Below are 20,577 nucleotides of genomic sequence, written 5' to 3'. Positions count from 1 at the left end.
ATTTAGTCCTGATGATTTTGTGACTATAACTGTTTATACACTACTGGAATTGATTGGATATGTACATCAAAGTGTTGTACTTAGAGGCGCCTTCTGTTTCTTTATATATTTCAGGGTATCAGTGTACACCTCTGCTTCCTTTTATAGCATCTTATTGTATTGTCCTTATTTAAGATGGAAACATTCTAAGAAATGGATTTTGTTAACCTAATGGATGTCATTTAGGAGATATTACAGAAAATGACAATGGCACTACTCATAAGTGATAAACGTTCCCCTTTATGTATTTAGAATACTCATATATTAGGGGTTGGTGCTTGTACAGGTCATAATTTTAACAACAACTCAGTAAAGAACTGATGGGAGAGTACAAATATAGCACTCATGAACGTTAGAAGAAAAATATGTATGAAAAAAATATGTATAAAGGAATTAAAATATAACTTTTATTATGGTATGTTAAAAACTTGGAATATACACACAATTAAAATATGCAAATGTCTACTAGGATAAAGCCCATCTATGTCTGGTATTCCTAAACCAGGTAACCTCCTGGTATAGGTATTACTTAATATACTTATCTAACCGTGGTCATCTCTGTGATCAGTTATCCAATTATAAGACAAAACCTATATACCAATTAGGATTTTGTCTATTTTTTAAGTCCACACATAGATAGATGGGCTTTATCCTAGTATACATTTGCATATTTTAATTGTGTGTATATTCCAAGTTTTTAACATACCATAATAAAAGCTATATTTTAATTCCTTTATACATATTTTTTTCATACATATTTTTCTTCTAACGTTCATGAGTGCTATATTTGTACTCTCCCATCAGTTCTTTACTGAATTGTTGTTAAAGTCATTTAGGAGATATCTCCTTGTTTTCTGTAAACCCGGGGGTGGGGAGCGATGGGATATTCAGTGATAGCTGCAAGGTTTAAAGAAAACAAGGATATATCTCCTAAATTACATATATTAGGTTTACAAAATGTATTTCTTAGGATGTTTACACCTTAAATAAGGACAATACAATATAAGGACGATATTAAAGGAAGCGTACACTGATCTCCTGCTTGAAATAGACCTGTGGAATGGGTTGAAACGCGTTGTGGATTTTTAGCTAACTCTAATATTCCTGTGTAGTACTCATAGTTTGTGTCTACTACACATGAACCTATACTGTAAAGGACACACGCGGTCTTAAGTCTGGAGCTGTGCAGCTTGGCTAGAGCAGTGCTTCTCAACTGCAGCCCTCAAGTACCCCCAACAGGCCAGGTTTTCATTGTAGCTGAAACAGTACACAGGTGAAGTAATCAGCGGATCAGTAACCATGGTTACTAACCTGCTCTAACCCATCAGCTGATTATTTCACCTGTGCACTGGTTCTGCTATAATGAAAACCTGGCCTGTTGGGGGTACTTGAGGACAGTGGTTGAGAAACAATGGGCTAGAGGACACGCTGAAAATATCCTGATTAAAGCGGAGAAAAAAGGTGAAGATAGTAGAAGCACAGTGAGATTCTACTCCAACAGGTAGAGACAACTCTTTTGTCCTAATACATTATATATATATACTAGTGTTAAAGCCCTTGTACATGGGTCAATATTTTTAAGGAAATAAATATCCTTCTATCCATCTATCCCTCTATCTCTACCTCTGTCCCTATCCATCTATACCTATCCCTCTATCCCTATTACTCTGTCCCTATCACTCTATCCCTTTCCATTATTCCCTATCCCTCTATCCCTATTATTCTGTCCCTATCCCTCTATCCCTATCCATCTGTCCCTCTGTCCCTATCCCTCTATCCCTGTCCCTCTGTCCCTATCCCTCTGTCCCTGTCCCTCTGTCCCTCTATCCCTATGTCCCTGTCCCTGTCATCTGTGCTGGATATTAGCTCGATTTGGCCTTTCATTTCTGTAGCATAGGGCCCTCCCATTCCCGCCCCTTCCCTCCCCCCTCCTTTGCTAAGCCGCCAACCCGCCTCCCACAAACACCTCCCACTGGCACCAGCAGAAGATTGTTACAGACGATGACACACACAATATCACCATCTGTTTCCGTGTGAGCCTTCAGGCTTGCCAAAAATAGGAGTTAAGAAGCAGCGGTCTTAAAACTGCTACTCCTTAACTCGTCCGCCACCTCTGAGGTGGAGGACAGCAATCAGCCCAATCGGACACGATCAGGTTGATTGACACCCTCTGCACGAGTCTGCAGGGGGCGGCATGTCCGCTCACACTTTGATAATTTGACCCCTAGCTGTGATTGTCTTTGTGCTGTCTCTACTGCGCATGACAGCTTCGGACAAACACACTTTAGACCGCTGCTTCATAACTTGTTTTTCTGGGGGAGCTTGATAAATAGGCCCCTTGGCCTTTTATATTATAGGATATATTTTTTGTTGACTGATCATTTCAAACTACTACTAGAGAGGACACCAACAATGTCTTCTGACATCTACAAATCTGATACATTGAATTGATGAATCAATATTAACTGTGGCTCTTCCAAGAAATTTGAAACTGTCTTATTAAACTACGATACAAATTGGAAACTGTTTCAGTACTAGGGAATTATTACTTTTTTTAAAGACTTTCAGCTAGATTACAAGTTTTGCGCTATGAGTGAAAAAGCTTCATAACGCTGCTTTTTCAGTACCGGTGCTATTACGAGTCTTGTAGGTATAGCTGTACCGCACACTTTTTTGGCCGTCACGCAGCGTAACTACCGCACCTTTCAAAAAGTAATTTTTCAATGGGACTTACCCAGCGCCGGTATTACGAGTTTGCCTGTCCAGCCAAAAAGTGAGCGGTAAAGCCTATAACTACAAGATCTGTACCGCCACCTGAAAGTCAGTAGTTATGGGTTTTATGTTACAGAGCTGTACCATAAAACTCATAACTAAAGTGTTACAAAGTACACTAACACCCATAAACTACCTATTAACCCCTAAAACGAGGTCCTCCTACATCGCAAACACTAAAATAAAATTATTAACTCCTAATCTGCCGCTCCGGACATCGCCACCACTATAATAAACATATTAACCCCTAAACCGCCGTACTCCAGCATCGCAATCACTAGTTAAATATTTAAAAAAATATAAAAAAAATATAGTAACAGCACCACTTCGAAATATAATGCAATAAATAAATAGTTTAATTATATCAGTGAATCCTGACTGATATTCTCATTGAGGGGGTGCATGAGTATAGTATCGCCACAAATACTTTCATAAATTCACAAAATATTACTCAGCACACCTAGATAATGAAAAAACTCAACTTTATTAGTATACAAAACAGTGAAAAAGTCACTACCTAAAACCCTTCCCATTCCAAACATCCATCAATCATGCATACAAATAAAAGAGCGATTACACCCCAGGCATCCCTAGGGGAATCAAAAATATGCCGCCATCTCAGTATGAAAAAGTCTTATAAGACACAAATGTTCCAATGTGATGAGGGTGTTGAATAATATAAACCATCTCAGAAAAGGTTAATAAGCAAAATGAATAAGCAAAGTCAATGTCTGCAAGTATCATCTGCTATGTTAGTATGTCAAAACAGATAAGGCACTCTATAGGATCTCTTCTGAACCCTTGCTTAAATATATACAGGTAAATCCCGGGTAGGTTATATCAGTCTGTTCACACTGCATGTAACTGTCAACGCCTCTTGTTAGCGTGTTAGCGTGTTAGCTCAGGGCAACAATTAGAAATGACAGTAAGCAATGAAATTTCCCACTGTGTATAGCTGTCAACGCTTCTTGTCAGTGTGCTAGCATATTAACAGGATGCAGCAGTTAGTAATAACAACATGAGTATTAATATTAAGCCCAATACTTGCGGTTCCATTGTGAGGCACTTCCAATCATGTGCATACGTCATGCCCAGCTCAATCTCGCTTCAGCGGCAGGATAGCTCCATAGCTTTGTGACTTTCACACCGCAGGCTTGTTCAAAAGATCCAAAAAGTATTCATTCGGGTTCAATGTATCTCAGTGCAAGCATAGCAGATGAAAACTTGTAAGGAGTAGACGGCATAAACAAACAACTCTGACGCGCGTTTCGGGACTCCGCCCTTTCTCAAGGAGTATACGTCATAGCAGTTGCCACCTCTTCAAATAGGCCTTGGCAGAGCTCTTATTGGTTGAGTTAAATATAACTTCCATACATGTGACCCACATTCATACTCCCCCTATTTCTTAAAGGTGGAATGATAACTAACCAAAGAAGATAATAGATGGAAAACAATAAAAAATATAAATATTGATATTGCAGCTAGAGCCTATCTAAACCTATATCTAAATAATTACACAGATAAATTCCACCTATGATTTATTATACACTAAAGATTTCACTATGTATACTTAAGGATATTTATTGGGAACAAAAAGGACATATAAAATGCATATTTCCACATTGGCAGGATATAATAAATCTATATTGTACAGCATATTAACTTCATTAATATAATCAGATCCCTCTAGTAAAAACCACCAATCTGAAAATGAATCTATCATTACTAATATGGAAATTACATTATTATATGAAGTGGCCCCATGGGACATCCCTATTCAAACCCCTAGGGATAGGGTATCCAATTTCCTAATCTATTGGGCCTCTAGATCCGTCACCCCCTCTTCTCAAGGGTGTTACATCAGCCACTATTTGGAAGCTAAGCTAGCTTTTATTATGTGCTGCAACTGTAAAATGGTACTTAAACTTGATGAAATGGCCAACAAGTTTAGGGAGAGGGGTTACCCTGATAATGTTGTACAAGACAATCTGAATAGGGTAAGTGAAATGGATAGACAGAATCTTCTAAAATAAGAATAAAGAAAAGAAACAATTCTCTGTACCTCTGGTGACACATTATGGCTTTCATAGTAGGAAGCTGAGAACTGTGATCAACAAACACTGGCACTTATTGAAAGAGGAACCACAATTGGCAGGTATATTTAAAGATCCCCCACTTCTATCTTATAAAAGGAACAGGAAATTTAAGGATGAAATTGTTAGTGCGGATTTAGGGACTATAAATCCAGCCCATCCTTTACAGAAGAAAGGTTGCTTCCCATGTTATAATTGCACACAATGCAATTCCCTCATTAAGGGTGACAATGTGACACATCCTCATACTGGATGTAAAATTGGAATTAAAAGCATGTATACATGTAATTCCAGTTATGTCATATATGTCATTAAATGCCCTTGTGGGTTGGCTTATGTTGGGGAGACCACACAGAGTGTGCGGGGCAGGATCAGACAACATAAGGCGGCCATAGGTAATTTGGACTTAGATGCACCTGTAGCGTACCATTTTACAGTTGCAGCTCATAATAAAAGCCAGCTTAGGTTCCAAATAGTGGCTGATGTCCCACCCTTGAGCAGACAGTGGATCTTATTTAAAAAGGAGGCCCAATGGATTAGGAAATTGGATACCCTATCCCCTAGGGGTTTGAATAGGGATATCCCATGGGGCCACTTCATATAATACAAACAAAGAGGTATCAGCGCACATCCATTTTCCAAAGCACAACATATTTTTTGAACTGCTGCAAAAAATTGCCTGCAAATACATCAAGAGACAACTATTATTTTTTAAATAATATTGGGAACTTAGTCACACAATATGGCCATATTTTGCTTAGCCAGTCACCACTTACAAGGTGCCCCAATTCAACTGGTCCTAACACTACATTCCTTTTGCCACAGAGGGCTGAATCATTCCTGCTTTTACTCTTCATAATAGAATGAGACTCCCTGGCTTTTTATTCACAACTCTATTACACTGTTATGAGCACACCTGAACTTGGGTGGGGTGCTTAAACCAATGGGAGATGGTCAGTCTCCCTGGTAATTTTAAATACAAATACAAAATATTATTTAAAAAAGAATAGTTGTCTCTTGATGTATTTGCAGGCAATTTTTTGCAGCAGTTCAAAAAATATGTTGTGCTTTGGAAAATGGATGTGCGCTGATACCTCTTTGTTTGTGTAATTACTGGGCCACTTTATATAATGTAATTTGCATATTAGTAATGATAGATTAATTTTCAGATTGGTGGTTTTTACTAGAGGGATCTGATTATATTAATGAAGTTAATATGCTGTACAGTATAGATTTATTATATCCTGCCAATGTGGAAATATGCATTTTATATGTCCTTTTTTTCCCCATAGATATCCTTAAGTATACATATTGAAATCTATAGGCTATAATAAATCATAGGTAGATTTTCTCTGTGTAATTATTTAGATATAGGTTTAGATAGGATCTAGCTGCAATATCAATATTTATATTTTTTATTGTTTTCTTTCTATTCTCTTCTTTGGTTAGATTATCAATCCACCTTTAAGAAATAGGGGGAGTATGAATGTGGATCACATGTATGGAAGTTATATTTCACTCAACCAATAAGAGCTCTGCCAAGGCCTATTTGAAGAGGTGGCAATGGCTATCACGTATACTCCTTGAGAAAGGTTGGAGTTGTTTGTTATGCTGTCTACTCATTACAAGTTTTCATCTGCTATGCTTGTACTGAGATACATTGAACCAGAATAAATACTTTTTGGATCTTTTGAACAAGCTTGCGGTGCGAAAGTCACGGAGCTACGGAGCTATCCTGCCGCTGAAGCCGATTGAGCTGGGCGTGACGTATGCACATGTTTGGAAGTGCCTCACAACGGAACCGCAAGTATTGGGCGAAATACTAATACTCATGTTGTTATAACTAACTGCTGCATCCTGTTAATATGCTAGCACGCTGACAAGAAGCGTTGACAGCTATACACAGTGGGAACATTTCATCGCTTACTGTCATTTCTAATTGTTGCACTGAGCTAACACGCTGACAAGAGGCATTGACAGTTACATGCAGTGTGAACAGACTGATATAACCTACCTGGGATTTACCTGTATATATTTAAGTAAGGGTTCAGAAGAGATTGCTATTGTATATAGTCCTAACACATAGATTAAAAAACTAACTTGCCTGGCCAGACTCTGTGTATACATTACCACTACTAGTTTCAGGGTCACGCCCCTTCCTCAGGTGAGGAAGGGGCATGACCCTGAAACTAGTAGTGGTAATGTATACACAGAGTCTGGCCAGGCAAGTGTTTGCAGTTTCATTTATCAGAGTACTATATGATTTTTAGTTTTTTAAAAGGTTTTTATACTTGTGATTTAATACTGCATATTTGTATGTTGTACATTTGTATATTGTATGAAAGTGGGGACAATAGTGCTCCATTTCATCTCAAAAACTTTAATTTGCCCTCTAGTGTGCAAATACTTTTTTTTAACCTATGTGTTAGGACTATATACAATAGCAACATGTAATACTATTGTTTTATGAATAGGTATATGTTATATCTTTCTAAATGGTCTGTCAGTAAAATAAACAGTTTTTTTCTACACATTGTGTATTTCTAGTTTATATTTGCTGTATACAGCGCTGTTTATATACTCTCATATATATGTGTGTGTGTGTGTCTGTGTGTATATATGGTTGTGTGTATGTGTATTTATATGCTCTGTGTGTGTGTATGCACGAAAAGTCAGAAATCCGAGAAATCCACCTTGGGCAAGGAGGTTTAAAAGGGGGCGTTGCCCCCCCTTGAACCCCCCAGGGGGAGACAAAAAAGATAGTGAAGATGGGGGAATTACAGTGCATCATATATATGTTTAATAGGCTCAATGACCTAAATATGTATAGCTTAGAGGAGAGAAGGGAAAGAGGTGATATGATAGCAACTTTCAAGTACATTAAAGGGCTTAGTAAAACTGAGACTGTGGGTATTTTACATAGAATGGAAAATTGAAGACCAAGGGGTCATGATCTCAAGCTGAAGGGTAGTAGATTCAGGAGTAATTTGAGGAAGCACTACTTTACAGAAAGAGTGATTGATGTATGGAATAAACTTCCTCAAGAGGTAGTAATGACAAACACTGTGGGGGACTTTAAAAATGCATGGGACAAGCATAAGGCTATCCTACACACTAACTTATGTCTGGGACAAGCATAAGGCTATCCTACAAACTAACTAAGTTTATACTGTTAGGTAATATCGGGCAGACTTGCTGGGCCTATGGCTCTTATCTGCCGTCAATATCTATGTTTCTATGTTTAATGCGGTTACTCGATCAGTCTGAGGGGATTTATGATCTTACATTGGGTGTGTGTGTATGTATGTTTGTGTGTGTGACTGTGTGTATATATATATATATATATATATATATATATAAATGTGTGTGTATGTGTGTGTATATATAAATGTGTATGTATGTGTATATATGTGTATGTATGTATGTGTGTGTATGTATGTGTGTATGTGTATATATATATATACTGTATGTATGCATGTGTGTGTATGTATACAGTATGTGTGTATGTATATGTGTGTATGTATGTATATGTGTGTGTGTGTATGTGTGTGTGTGTATTTATATGTGTGTATATGTGTGTGTGTGTATATATATATATATATATATATATATATATATATAAATAAATGTGTGTGTGTATATGTATAAATGTGTGTGTATATATATATATATATATATATATATATATGTGTATGTGTGTGTGTATGTATATGTGTGTATGTATGTATATATATATATGCGTGTGTGTATATTTGTGTGTGTATGTATATGTGTGTGTGTGTATGCATGTGTGTGTATGAATATGTGTGTGTAGGTGTGTTTATATATGTATGTGTGTGTATGTATATGTGTATGTAAGTGTGTGTGTGTGAATGTATATGTGTGTGTATGTATATATTATGTGTATGTATGTGTGTGTATGTATATATATGTGTGTGTGTGTATGTATGAATGTATATGTGTGTGTATGTATATATTATGTGTATGTATGTGTGTGTATGTTTGTATGTATGTGTGCGTGTGTATGTATGAATGTTTGTGTGTGTATGTTTGAATGTGTGTGTGGGTATGTATGTGTGAGTGTGTATGTGTGTGTATATATACATCCCCCCCCCCCAGGTGAATTTGAATTTAAAATACAGAACACTTATAAGTTACACATGCTGCAGGTTGTGCAGGGAGGAATATGAACAGTGCTGTCCAGAAACACAATACATGCTCCTCCCTGCACACCCTGCAGCATGTGTAACTCAAAAGTGCCCAGGAAAACATTACTGAGGTGGCAACCCTAACTGTATATAGTGTTACTGTATAGTGACACTGTTTACCCCCTACCCCCCCCCCCATGCTGTAGTAACAAGGTCTGTAATTTGCTGGTTCCACAAACATACACACACACATACATGCATGCATAAATACACACTAGGGTTGCCACCTCAGCCATGTTTTCCTGGACACTTATGAGTTACACATGCTGCAGGGTGTGCCAAGAGGAACATGTACTGTGTTTCTGAACAGCACTATTCATATTCCTCCCTGCAAACCCTGCAGCATGTGTAACTTATAAGTGTTCTGTATTTTAAGGGACAGGTGGCAACCCTAATACACACACAGTCACATACACACACACACACACACACATGCATAAATACACACACAGTCACATACACACATATACACACACACATACATGCATGCATAAATACACACACAGTCACATACACACACACACACATACATGCATAAATACACACACAGTCACATACACACACACACATACATGCATAAATACACACACAGTCACATACACACATATACACACACACATACATGCATGCATAAATACACACACAGTCACATACACACACACACATACATGCATAAATACACACACAGTCACATACACACACACACACATGCATAAATACACACACAGTCACATACACACATATACACACACACATACATGCATGCATAAATACACACACAGTCACATACACACACACACATACATGCATAAATACACACACAGTCACATACACACACACACATACATGCATAAATACACACACAGTCACATACACACACACACATACATGCATAAATACACACACAGTCACATACACACATACACACACACACACATACATGCATAAATACACACACAGTCACATACATACATACACACACACACATAAACACCAATGGGTAAAACAGAATACTAACCCCTGTAGTCAGAGACACTAGTAAAGCATCATGTCACACTCACATGATATCAGTGCAGGCAGTGGCAGGTCAACGTTTTTTTTTTCTGCACCCCCTGTAGTTTCGTCCCTGTATATACAGGGAGTGCAGAATTATTAGGCAAGTTGTATTTTTGAGGATTAATTTTATTATTGAACAACAACCATGTTCTCAATGAACCCAAAAAACTCATTAATATCAAAGCTGAATAGTTTTGGAAGTAGTTTTTAGTTTGTTTTTAGTTATAGCTATTTTAGGGGGATATCTGTGTGTGCAGGTGACTATTACTGTGCATAATTATTAGGCAACTTAACAAAAAACAAATATATACCCATTTCAATTATTTATTTTTACCAGTGAAACCAATATAACATCTCAACATTCACAAATATACATTTCTGACATTCAAAAACAAAACAAAAACAAATCAGTGACCAATATAGCCACCTTTCTTTGCAAGGTCACTCAAAAGCCTGCCATCCATGGATTCTGTCAGTGTTTTGATCTGTTCACCATCAACATTGCGTGCAGCAGCAACCACAGGCCTCCCAGACACTGTTCAGAGAGGTGTACTGTTTTCCCTCCTTGTAAATCTCACATTTGATGATGGACCACAGGTTCTCAATGGGGTTCAGATCAGGTGAACAAGGAGGCCATGTCATTAGATTTTCTTCTTTTATACCCTTTCTTGCCAGCCACGCTGTGGAGTACTTGGACGCGTGTGATGGAGCATTGTCCTGCATGAAAATCATGTTTTTCTTGAAGGATGCAGACTTCTTCCTGTACCACTGCTTGAAGAAGGTGTCTTCCAGAAACTGGCAGTAGGACTGGGAGTTGAGCTTGACTCCATCCTCAACCCGAAAAGGCCCCACAAGCTCATCTTTGATGATACCAGCCCAAACCAGTACTCCACCTCCACCTTGCTGGCGTCTGAGTCGGACTGGAGCTCTCTGTCCTTTACCAATCCAGCCACGGGCCCATCCATCTGGACCATCAAGACTCACTCTCATTTCATCAGTCCATAAAACCTTAGAAAAATCAGTCTTGAGATATTTCTTGGCCCAGTCTTGACGTTTCAGCTTGTGTGTCTTGTTCAGTGGTGGTCGTCTTTCAGCCTTTCTTACCTTGGCCATGTCTCTGAGTATTGCACACCTTTGCTTTTGGGCACTCCAGTGATGTTGCAGCTCTGAAATATGGCCAAACTGGTGGCAAGTGGCATCTTGGCAGCTGAACGCTTGACTTTTCTCAGTTCATGGGCAGTTATTTTGCGCCTTGGTTTTTCCACACGCTTCTTGCGACCCTGTTGACTATTTTGAATGAAACGCTTGATTGGTCGATGATCACGCTTCAGAAGCTTTGCAATTTTAAGAGTGCTGCATCCCTCTGCAAGATATCTCACTATTTTTGACTTTTCTGAGCCTGTCAAGTCCTTCTTTTGAGTCTATGCTGTGTGTGGATAGAATGCGCAAACAAAACAGAGTGATTAGAGGCCTACAGATATAGGTGGTTATCTCCTAAAAAACACCTTCAAGAATCTATGGGGGAATGTGATTAGAATGTCAGGTGTCTGTGAAAACACTCAGACAAAACTAAAAAGTCTGTGGCGCTGAAAGGACAGCTGAACTATTCACTATATGGCTGTTGTTATTGAGTCCCAAATAAATATAAGGGGTATGGTAGATGTATATACAAAATTTTATTAGTTACAATTAATAGATGTCTAGACTAAAATATCTACAGACACTATAAAAAAATGGAGGTTTAAAAAGTAAAGGTAAACTTGATTACAGGGGTAAAAGAGTGCAAAATTCATATAAAGGATAACTAAAATACAATCATACAGAAATTTTGCTCCTAATTAAAATACAATACAGTAGTAAACAGATGAACAAAATAAATTAAAGAATAAAAAACAGTGTAGTATACAATTTAAAAAATGCAAAACAGAGATACAAATGAAACGTTTGATCCTTCATATGTTTAAAAAGTCAATTAGTTTATTCCTCCAGCATTGCTCATCGATCCTAATGCAGGAGGATATATGAGACAAGAAGAAATTGCTTGTCAAAAGCAGACCGATAATTCAAGTAAGGTATGACACTTTAGTACTTACACCGGAAGGTGTCTGACAGCTCTCCTGGCACCGGTCTCAGTTGCTGTGTTCTGTCTGTTTCCTCCTTTCACAGCCCGGTTATGATTTGGGTAGAATGTTGGATCAGTGTCACAGTTCCCAGGGATTTGCAGGCAGACAGTTCTGCTTGTATCAAAAAGTTTTTCAGCGTAGAAGAGTCTCTCCTAAGCGTGTATTGGCGCTTAGCTGTGATAGTGCCGGTTGGCGTTCCAAGCACAATCTGTACAGAGACAGCGTGTGTGGTCAGTGGATACGGATCCTCAGAGGGATCAGAAGATAGAGCAACGCGTTTCGGCTAGCATGCCTTTGTCAAGCTCATACTTGCATAATTACAGAGGTGCCTTTTAAAGTTATATTTGATTGGATGATAGGATGATTATTTAATTGCTGCTAATTTATTGATTTCTTATTGAGTAGCTATTTCTTTATCGAAAGGGATTATATAAAGAAAAAAAGGAGGGGAACGTTACAATTCATATTGGTCTTATTTATGTTATATTCAATTAGTTATTTGTTATTAAGAGGCACCTGTTTGTAATATGCTCACAATCTTCATTATTGAGATATACAAATTTCATATAGATTAAAGTACTTTAAAAGAGCAAATACACAAATTTCTTATAGGTTATAGTACTTTTGAAAAGCAAAGAATGATACAGGCAATGTGGTGATTTTTTCTGCATTACTTAAAAACTGCATTGCTTGTGTTGAAGTGGAATAAACTTTTATTTTAGTGTTCAGAAATTCCCGGTTTCTATATTTGGATTTTTTGGATTTTTTATTTTTTATTATTACTTATTGTTTATTATGAAGAGAACCAGAGGGGTATATGAATAAGGGATGGGGAAATTGTTATGATTGATCATTTTATAATGGATCTATGGAAAATTTGTATTTAATTGAGCAATTCATAAAAAGACTTGTGATAAAATGTTCATGAAAGATTCTGTAAAATAGATAGAAGAATTCTCGTTCAAAAAGTCGTGGAATGATTTTATCATAGATAATCCATAAAAAAATTCAGAAATGATTCATAAAAATTCATGAAAAAATCTTAAAAAATTAATGAATTTCATAAAAAATTTAATAAAAAATTAATTTATATTAAGTTTAGAAAAATAGAAGTGGTAGTTGGGTTAGTTCTTTGGATATTATATAATTTGATAAACCCTTTTAGAGTGATATAAATTCTTAAAATATTATGTAATTTTTCAACAAAGAAAAAAGGGGGGGGGGACATGTACAATTGGAATTGTTAAACATTCATTATCTATTGGGCAGTGTGGGTTATAGGCAATTATAACATTATTTATTGAACAATGTGTGTTATAGGCAAATATTAATCCTAGGGGAGATCACAAGAAGAAGCAATGATGTATGTTGTACAGTATTCCTGATTTAATGTATTTCTAAGTTTACTCAGTTAAAGCAATTTTCAGGTGTCATCACCGCATATGGTGAGCACATATGTCCACTAGTTCGAAAAAACAAATTCGACAATGTGTGCACTATTGGCGTATCGTGACGTTTATAAATAGTATATTGCTATCTACTAGATATTCTCATAGGAGATATATAAATATTCTCATTGAGGGTATGTGATGTATTAGTGTCTGGCTGATACTCATATTCGGAGTGGGTTATATATTAAGGATTAGTCAATTAAAAAACATCCTAAATCGAATTCTTGATTTAGACCATTTGGGGTTAGGGATTTTATTTCAAAAATCCACTTTCCTTCTAGTTTTAATAGGCTGTTATGTATATCCATGCCTCTCCAATTCTTTTGTACCTTTGCTATTCCAGTATATTTTAAACATTTGGGGTTTGCGTTATTGCAGCTAGAGAAGTGTTTTGGGATTGGGAGTTCTTTGTTTCTTTCTAGATCGAAATTTTCTATTGAGAGGATATGTTCCCTGATGCGGTCCCTCAGGGGTCTTTCTGATTCCCCTACATATTGAAGGCCGCAAACGCACTCAAGTAGATATACTACATTTCTATCTGAGCATCGTATTTGCTGTTTAATTTTGTATTTTTTCCCTGTGACATTAGATTTTATCTCTTTTGTTTTTATTGCATGCTTGCAGGCCTTGCATGTTAAGCAAGGGAAATATCCATTAATTATTTTGCCCATTAGGTCATGGTCCCTGTTGTTTTTCTTTTTCATTTCAGTCGGTGCCAAAATTGTTTTTAGATTACGGGATTTTTTATAAATTATTTTTGGGTAATTCGGCAGCAATTCCCCAATTAGCTCATCACTTTTTAGGACCGACCAATGTTTTTTTATAATTTTTTCAACCAAATGTTTGTTTTGACTATATTTAGTGATGAATGGAACAAAGAGTTCTTTTTTTTCATTGTGCATAATAATCTCCTTCTTTTTTGTGGTTAATAATTCTTTCCTATTCTTTGTTTTTAGCTCATTTTTTATTTCTGTAATGTCTCTATCCTTATACCCTCTCTCAATGAATTTCTCCTTCAGGACTTCTGCCTGTATCTCATAATCAGTGTCATTGCTGCAGTTTTTTCTAATACGTAATAGCTGTCCCTTGGGGATGTTTTTTTTTCCAGGTTTGGTGGTGACAGCTTGTCTGATGTATAAAGTTATTTGCGTCCACGGATTTGAAATAAGTTCTTGTATTTATGATATTGTCTTTTATGTATATGTTGAGATCTAAAAAGTTAATTTTTTCATTGCTTATTTCGCTGGTAAATTTTAAGTTTTTGTTATTGGTATTCATTTCTGAGATGAATTGTGCAAAGTCCTCTTGTGATCCCCTCCAAATAAGTACTATATCATCGATATAGCGTTTGTACAGGACCAGATTTGCCGCAAGTATGCTGGATTCTAGAAACTCTTTTTCCCATAATCCCATAAATAAGTTCGCATAACTTGGGGCAAATCTGGTCCCCATGGCCGTCCCACATTTTTGTATGTAGAATTCTTTATTATAGTTAAAATAGTTGTGGGTAAGTATAAAATTTATACCCTCTAGTATAAACTAACATTAAATCCCACCACCAAATTTAACCTACAACTAAAAGAAATCTTGAATAAAGCAAATGAGGAGGGAATATTGAATAAAAAAGAAATGGAATATCTACACATAAAAACACCAAAAATTCCACTACTATATTGCCTCCCAAAGATACACAAGTCTTTAACAACACCACCAGGAAGGCCAATAATATCAGGGATCAACTCCATCACTTCCAACATTTCAGAATATATTGATGGATACTTGCAAAAGTACGTAAAAGAACTACCGTCCTTTCTAAAAGATTCCACAGAAATGCTAAAAATTCTAGATAAGATTAAATGGGAGGACAATTATCTATTTGCCACATGTGATGTATCCTCACTTTATACCTGCATTGCACATAACGATGGTTTAAAAGCAGTACAATACTACCTAGACAAAGATGAGACAATAAAAATTGAACAAAAAATTTTTATACTAGAGGGTATAAATTTTATACTTACCCACAACTATTTTAACTATAATAAAGAATTCTACATACAAAAATGTGGGACGGCCATGGGGACCAGATTTGCCCCAAGTTATGCGAACTTATTTATGGGATTATGGGAAAAAGAGTTTCTAGAATCCAGCATACTTGCGGCAAATCTGGTCCTGTACAAACGCTATATCGATGATATAGTACTTATTTGGAGGGGATCACAAGAGGACTTTGCACAATTCATCTCAGAAATGAATACCAATAACAAAAACTTAAAATTTACCAGCGAAATAAGCAATGAAAAAATTAACTTTTTAGATCTCAACATATACATAAAAGACAATATCATAAATACAAGAACTTATTTCAAATCCGTGGACGCAAATAACTTTATACATCAGACAAGCTGTCACCACCAAACCTGGAAAAAAAACATCCCCAAGGGACAGCTATTACGTATTAGAAAAAACTGCAGCAATGACACTGATTATGAGATACAGGCAGAAGTCCTGAAGGAGAAATTCATTGAGAGAGGGTATAAGGATAGAGACATTACAGAAATAAAAAATGAGCTAAAAACAAAGAATAGGAAAGAATTATTAACCACAAAAAAGAAGGAGATTATTATGCACAATGAAAAAAAAGAACTCTTTGTTCCATTCATCACTAAATATAGTCAAAACAAACATTTGGTTGAAAAAATTATAAAAAAACATTGGTCGGTCCTAAAAAGTGATGAGCTAATTGGGGAATTGCTGCCGAATTACCCAAAAATAATTTATAAAAAATCCCGTAATCTAAAAACAATTTTGGCACCGACTGAAATGAAAAAGAAAAACAACAGGGACCATGACCTAATGGGCAAAATAATTAATGGATATTTCCCTTGCTTAACATGCAAGGCCTGCAAGCATGCAATAAAAACAAAAGAGATAAAATCTAATGTCACAGGGAAAAAATACAAAATTAAACAGCAAATACGATGCTCAGATAGAAATGTAGTATATCTACTTGAGTGCGTTTGCGGCCTTCAATATGTAGGGGAATCAGAAAGACCCCTGAGGGACCGCATCAGGGAACATATCCTCTCAATAGAAAATTTCGATCTAGAAAGAAACAAAGAACTCCCAATCCCAAAACACTTCTCTAGCTGCAATAACGCAAACCCCAAATGTTTAAAATATACTGGAATAGCAAAGGTACAAAAGAATTGGAGAGGCATGGATATACATAACAGCCTATTAAAACTAGAAGGAAAGTGGATTTTTGAAATAAAATCCCTAACCCCAAATGGTCTAAATCAAGAATTCGATTTAGGATGTTTTTTAATTGACTAATCCTTAATATATAACCCACTCCGAATATGAGTATCAGCCAGACACTAATACATCACATACCCTCAATGAGAATATTTATATATCTCCTATGAGAATATCTAGTAGATAGCAATATACTATTTATAAACGTCACGATACGCCAATAGTGCACACATTGTCGAATTTGTTTTTTCGAACTAGTGGACATATGTGCTCACCATATGCGGTGATGACACCTGAAAATTGCTTTAACTGAGTAAACTTAGAAATACATTAAATCAGGAATACTGTACAACATACATCATTGCTTCTTCTTGTGATCTCCCCTAGGATTAATATTTGCCTATAACACACATTGTTCAATAAATAATGTTATAATTGCCTATAACCCACACTGCCCAATAGATAATGAATGTTTAACAATTCCAATTGTACATGTCCCCCCCCCCCTTTTTTCTTTGTTGAAAAATTACATAATATTTTAAGAATTTATATCACTCTAAAAGGGTTTATCAAATTATATAATATCCAAAGAACTAACCCAACTACCACTTCTATTTTTCTAAACTTAATATAAATTAATTTTTTATTAAATTTTTTATGAAATTCATTAATTTTTTAAGATTTTTTCATGAATTTTTATGAATCATTTCTGAATTTTTTTATGGATTATCTATGATAAAATCATTCCACGACTTTTTGAACGAGAATTCTTCTATCTATTTTACAGAATCTTTCATGAACATTTTATCACAAGTCTTTTTATGAATTGCTCAATTAAATACAAATTTTCCATAGATCCATTATAAAATGATCAATCATAACCATTTCCCCATCCCTTATTCATATACCCCTCTGGTTCTCTTCATAATAAACAATAAGTAATAATAAAAAATAAAAAATCCAAAAAATCCAAATATAGAAACCGGGAATTTCTGAACACTAAAATAAAAGTTTATTCCACTTCAACACAAGCAATGCAGTTTTTAAGTAATGCAGAAAAAATCACCACATTGCCTGTATCATTCTTTGCTTTTCAAAAGTACTATAACCTATAAGAAATTTGTGTATTTGCTCTTTTAAAGTACTTTAATCTATATGAAATTTGTATATCTCAATAATGAAGATTGTGAGCATATTACAAACAGGTGCCTCTTAATAACAAATAACTAATTGAATATAACATAAATAAGACCAATATGAATTGTAACGTTCCCCTCCTTTTTTTCTTTATATAATCCCTTTCGATAAAGAAATAGCTACTCAATAAGAAATCAATAAATTAGCAGCAATTAAATAATCATCCTATCATCCAATCAAATATAACTTTAAAAGGCACCTCTGTAATTATGCAAGTATGAGCTTGACAAAGGCATGCTAGCCGAAACGCGTTGCTCTATCTTCTGATCCCTCTGAGGATCCGTATCCACTGACCACACACGCTGTCTCTGTACAGATTGTGCTTGGAACGCCAACCGGCACTATCACAGCTAAGCGCCAATACACGCTTAGGAGAGACTCTTCTACGCTGAAAAACTTTTTGATACAAGCAGAACTGTCTGCCTGCAAATCCCTGGGAACTGTGACACTGATCCAACATTCTACCCAAATCATAACCGGGCTGTGAAAGGAGGAAACAGACAGAACACAGCAACTGAGACCGGTGCCAGGAGAGCTGTCAGACACCTTCCGGTGTAAGTACTAAAGTGTCATACCTTACTTGAATTATCGGTCTGCTTTTGACAAGCAATTTCTTCTTGTCTCATATATCCTCCTGCATTAGGATCGATGAGCAATGCTGGAGGAATAAACTAATTGACTTTTTAAACATATGAAGGATCAAACGTTTCATTTGTATCTCTGTTTTGCATTTTTTAAATTGTATACTACACTGTTTTTTATTCTTTAATTTATTTTGTTCATCTGTTTACTACTGTATTGTATTTTAATTAGGAGCAAAATTTCTGTATGATTGTATTTTAGTTATCCTTTATATGAATTTTGCACTCTTTTACCCCTGTAATCAAGTTTACCTTTACTTTTTAAACCTCCATTTTTTTATAGTGTCTGTAGATATTTTAGTCTAGACATCTATTAATTGTAACTAATAAAATTTTGTATATACATCTACCATACCCCTTATATTTATTTGGGACTCAATAACAACAGCCATATAGTGAATAGTTCAGCTGTCCTTTCAGCGCCACAGACTTTTTAGTTTTGTCTGAGTGTTTTCACAGACACCTGACATTCTAATCACATTCCCCCATAAGTCCTTCTTTTGACCCATTTTGCCAAAGGAAAGGAAGTTGCCTAATAATTATGCACACCTGATATAGAGTGTTGATGTCATTAGACCACACCCCTTCTCATTACAAAGATGCACATCACCTAATATGCTTAATTGGTAGTAGGCTTTCGAGCCTATACAGCTTGGAGTAAGACAACATGCATAAAGAGGATGATGTGGTCAAAATACTCATTTGCCTAATAATTCTGCACTCCCTGTATATATATCCCAGACAAAGTGCACTCCAGAATTTTAGCACAACAGCCTTGGGTGCAGCCAAACAGATAAGTATAGAAACAGAGGGAAGCGCACTCCAAATGTCTTCAATAATCAAAGGTCACTTTGATTGTGAATGTTTTCGAGTCCAAACAGACTCGTCCTCAGACAAACAGTGTACAATTGCACTTACCACCACCCGAAATATAACAGTGTCACGGCAGGACGTTACGTTCTCCTTAGTAGACACGCCCCCAACATGGGCGTCATCATGGGCGTGAGTCTGCATCTATAAAACCTATAAGTGAAAAAAACATTAAAGTACTTAAAGTGTTATAACAAAAAATAACAGCAAGTAGTCGACATTAGAACAGAACAATTGTGAAGATACTTAAGCAAACAATACCTGTGCATATGTTCTCACTGTCCATTTCCGGACTTAAATGATAATGGTAAAGTCCAGCACGCAAAAGAAAATTCAATGAGGGTAATTCTCCCAGAGTGACTGCCACACTCAGCAAAACATATCCAATGGAAAAAATGGATATGAAGTAAAAAATTCAAACTTTATTATGATACAGGATCAGACATAAAAAAAACCACAATGTTTCGGGGTTAGTACCCCTTAGTCATGTTATGAAATTCAATCATAACACACCTGTTTAAATAGGCTAACCAGGTAATTAACACATTGTATACTCATTTGGCTTAATATCTGTTTTTATAGTATATATCATTTCACTCTTGTCCAGAAGAGGGCAGTATATATTGATGTGATTAAGTTCACCAAATGAGTATACAAGGTGTTAATTACCTGGTTAGCCTATTTAAACAGGTGTGTTATGATTGAATTTTATCACATGACTAAGGGGTACTAACCCCAAAACGTGTTTTTTTTATGTCTGATCCTGTATCATAATAAAGTTTGGATTTTTTATTTCAGAAGAGTCTTTTCGCATTTTTTCCATTTCCGGACATAAGGCGGTTACCATAGTAACAGACGCTGTAGGATCC

The 20,577-nt window shown here is 36.1% G+C and overlaps 1 protein-coding gene across 1 annotated transcript in view; it reads left to right on the top strand.

The window, feature by feature from the left end:
- LOC128636289 (PRKC apoptosis WT1 regulator protein-like) overlaps window positions 1-20,577 on the top strand; it is a 90,685-nt gene that overhangs the window by 47,378 nt on the left and 22,730 nt on the right. The gene's annotated exons all lie outside the window — the stretch shown is intronic.

The sequence above is a fragment of the Bombina bombina genome, chromosome 7, assembly GCF_027579735.1.
Source record: "Bombina bombina isolate aBomBom1 chromosome 7, aBomBom1.pri, whole genome shotgun sequence".
Taxonomy (NCBI): domain Eukaryota; kingdom Metazoa; phylum Chordata; class Amphibia; order Anura; family Bombinatoridae; genus Bombina; species Bombina bombina.
This window is presented reverse-complemented; position numbering and strand designations above follow the sequence as displayed.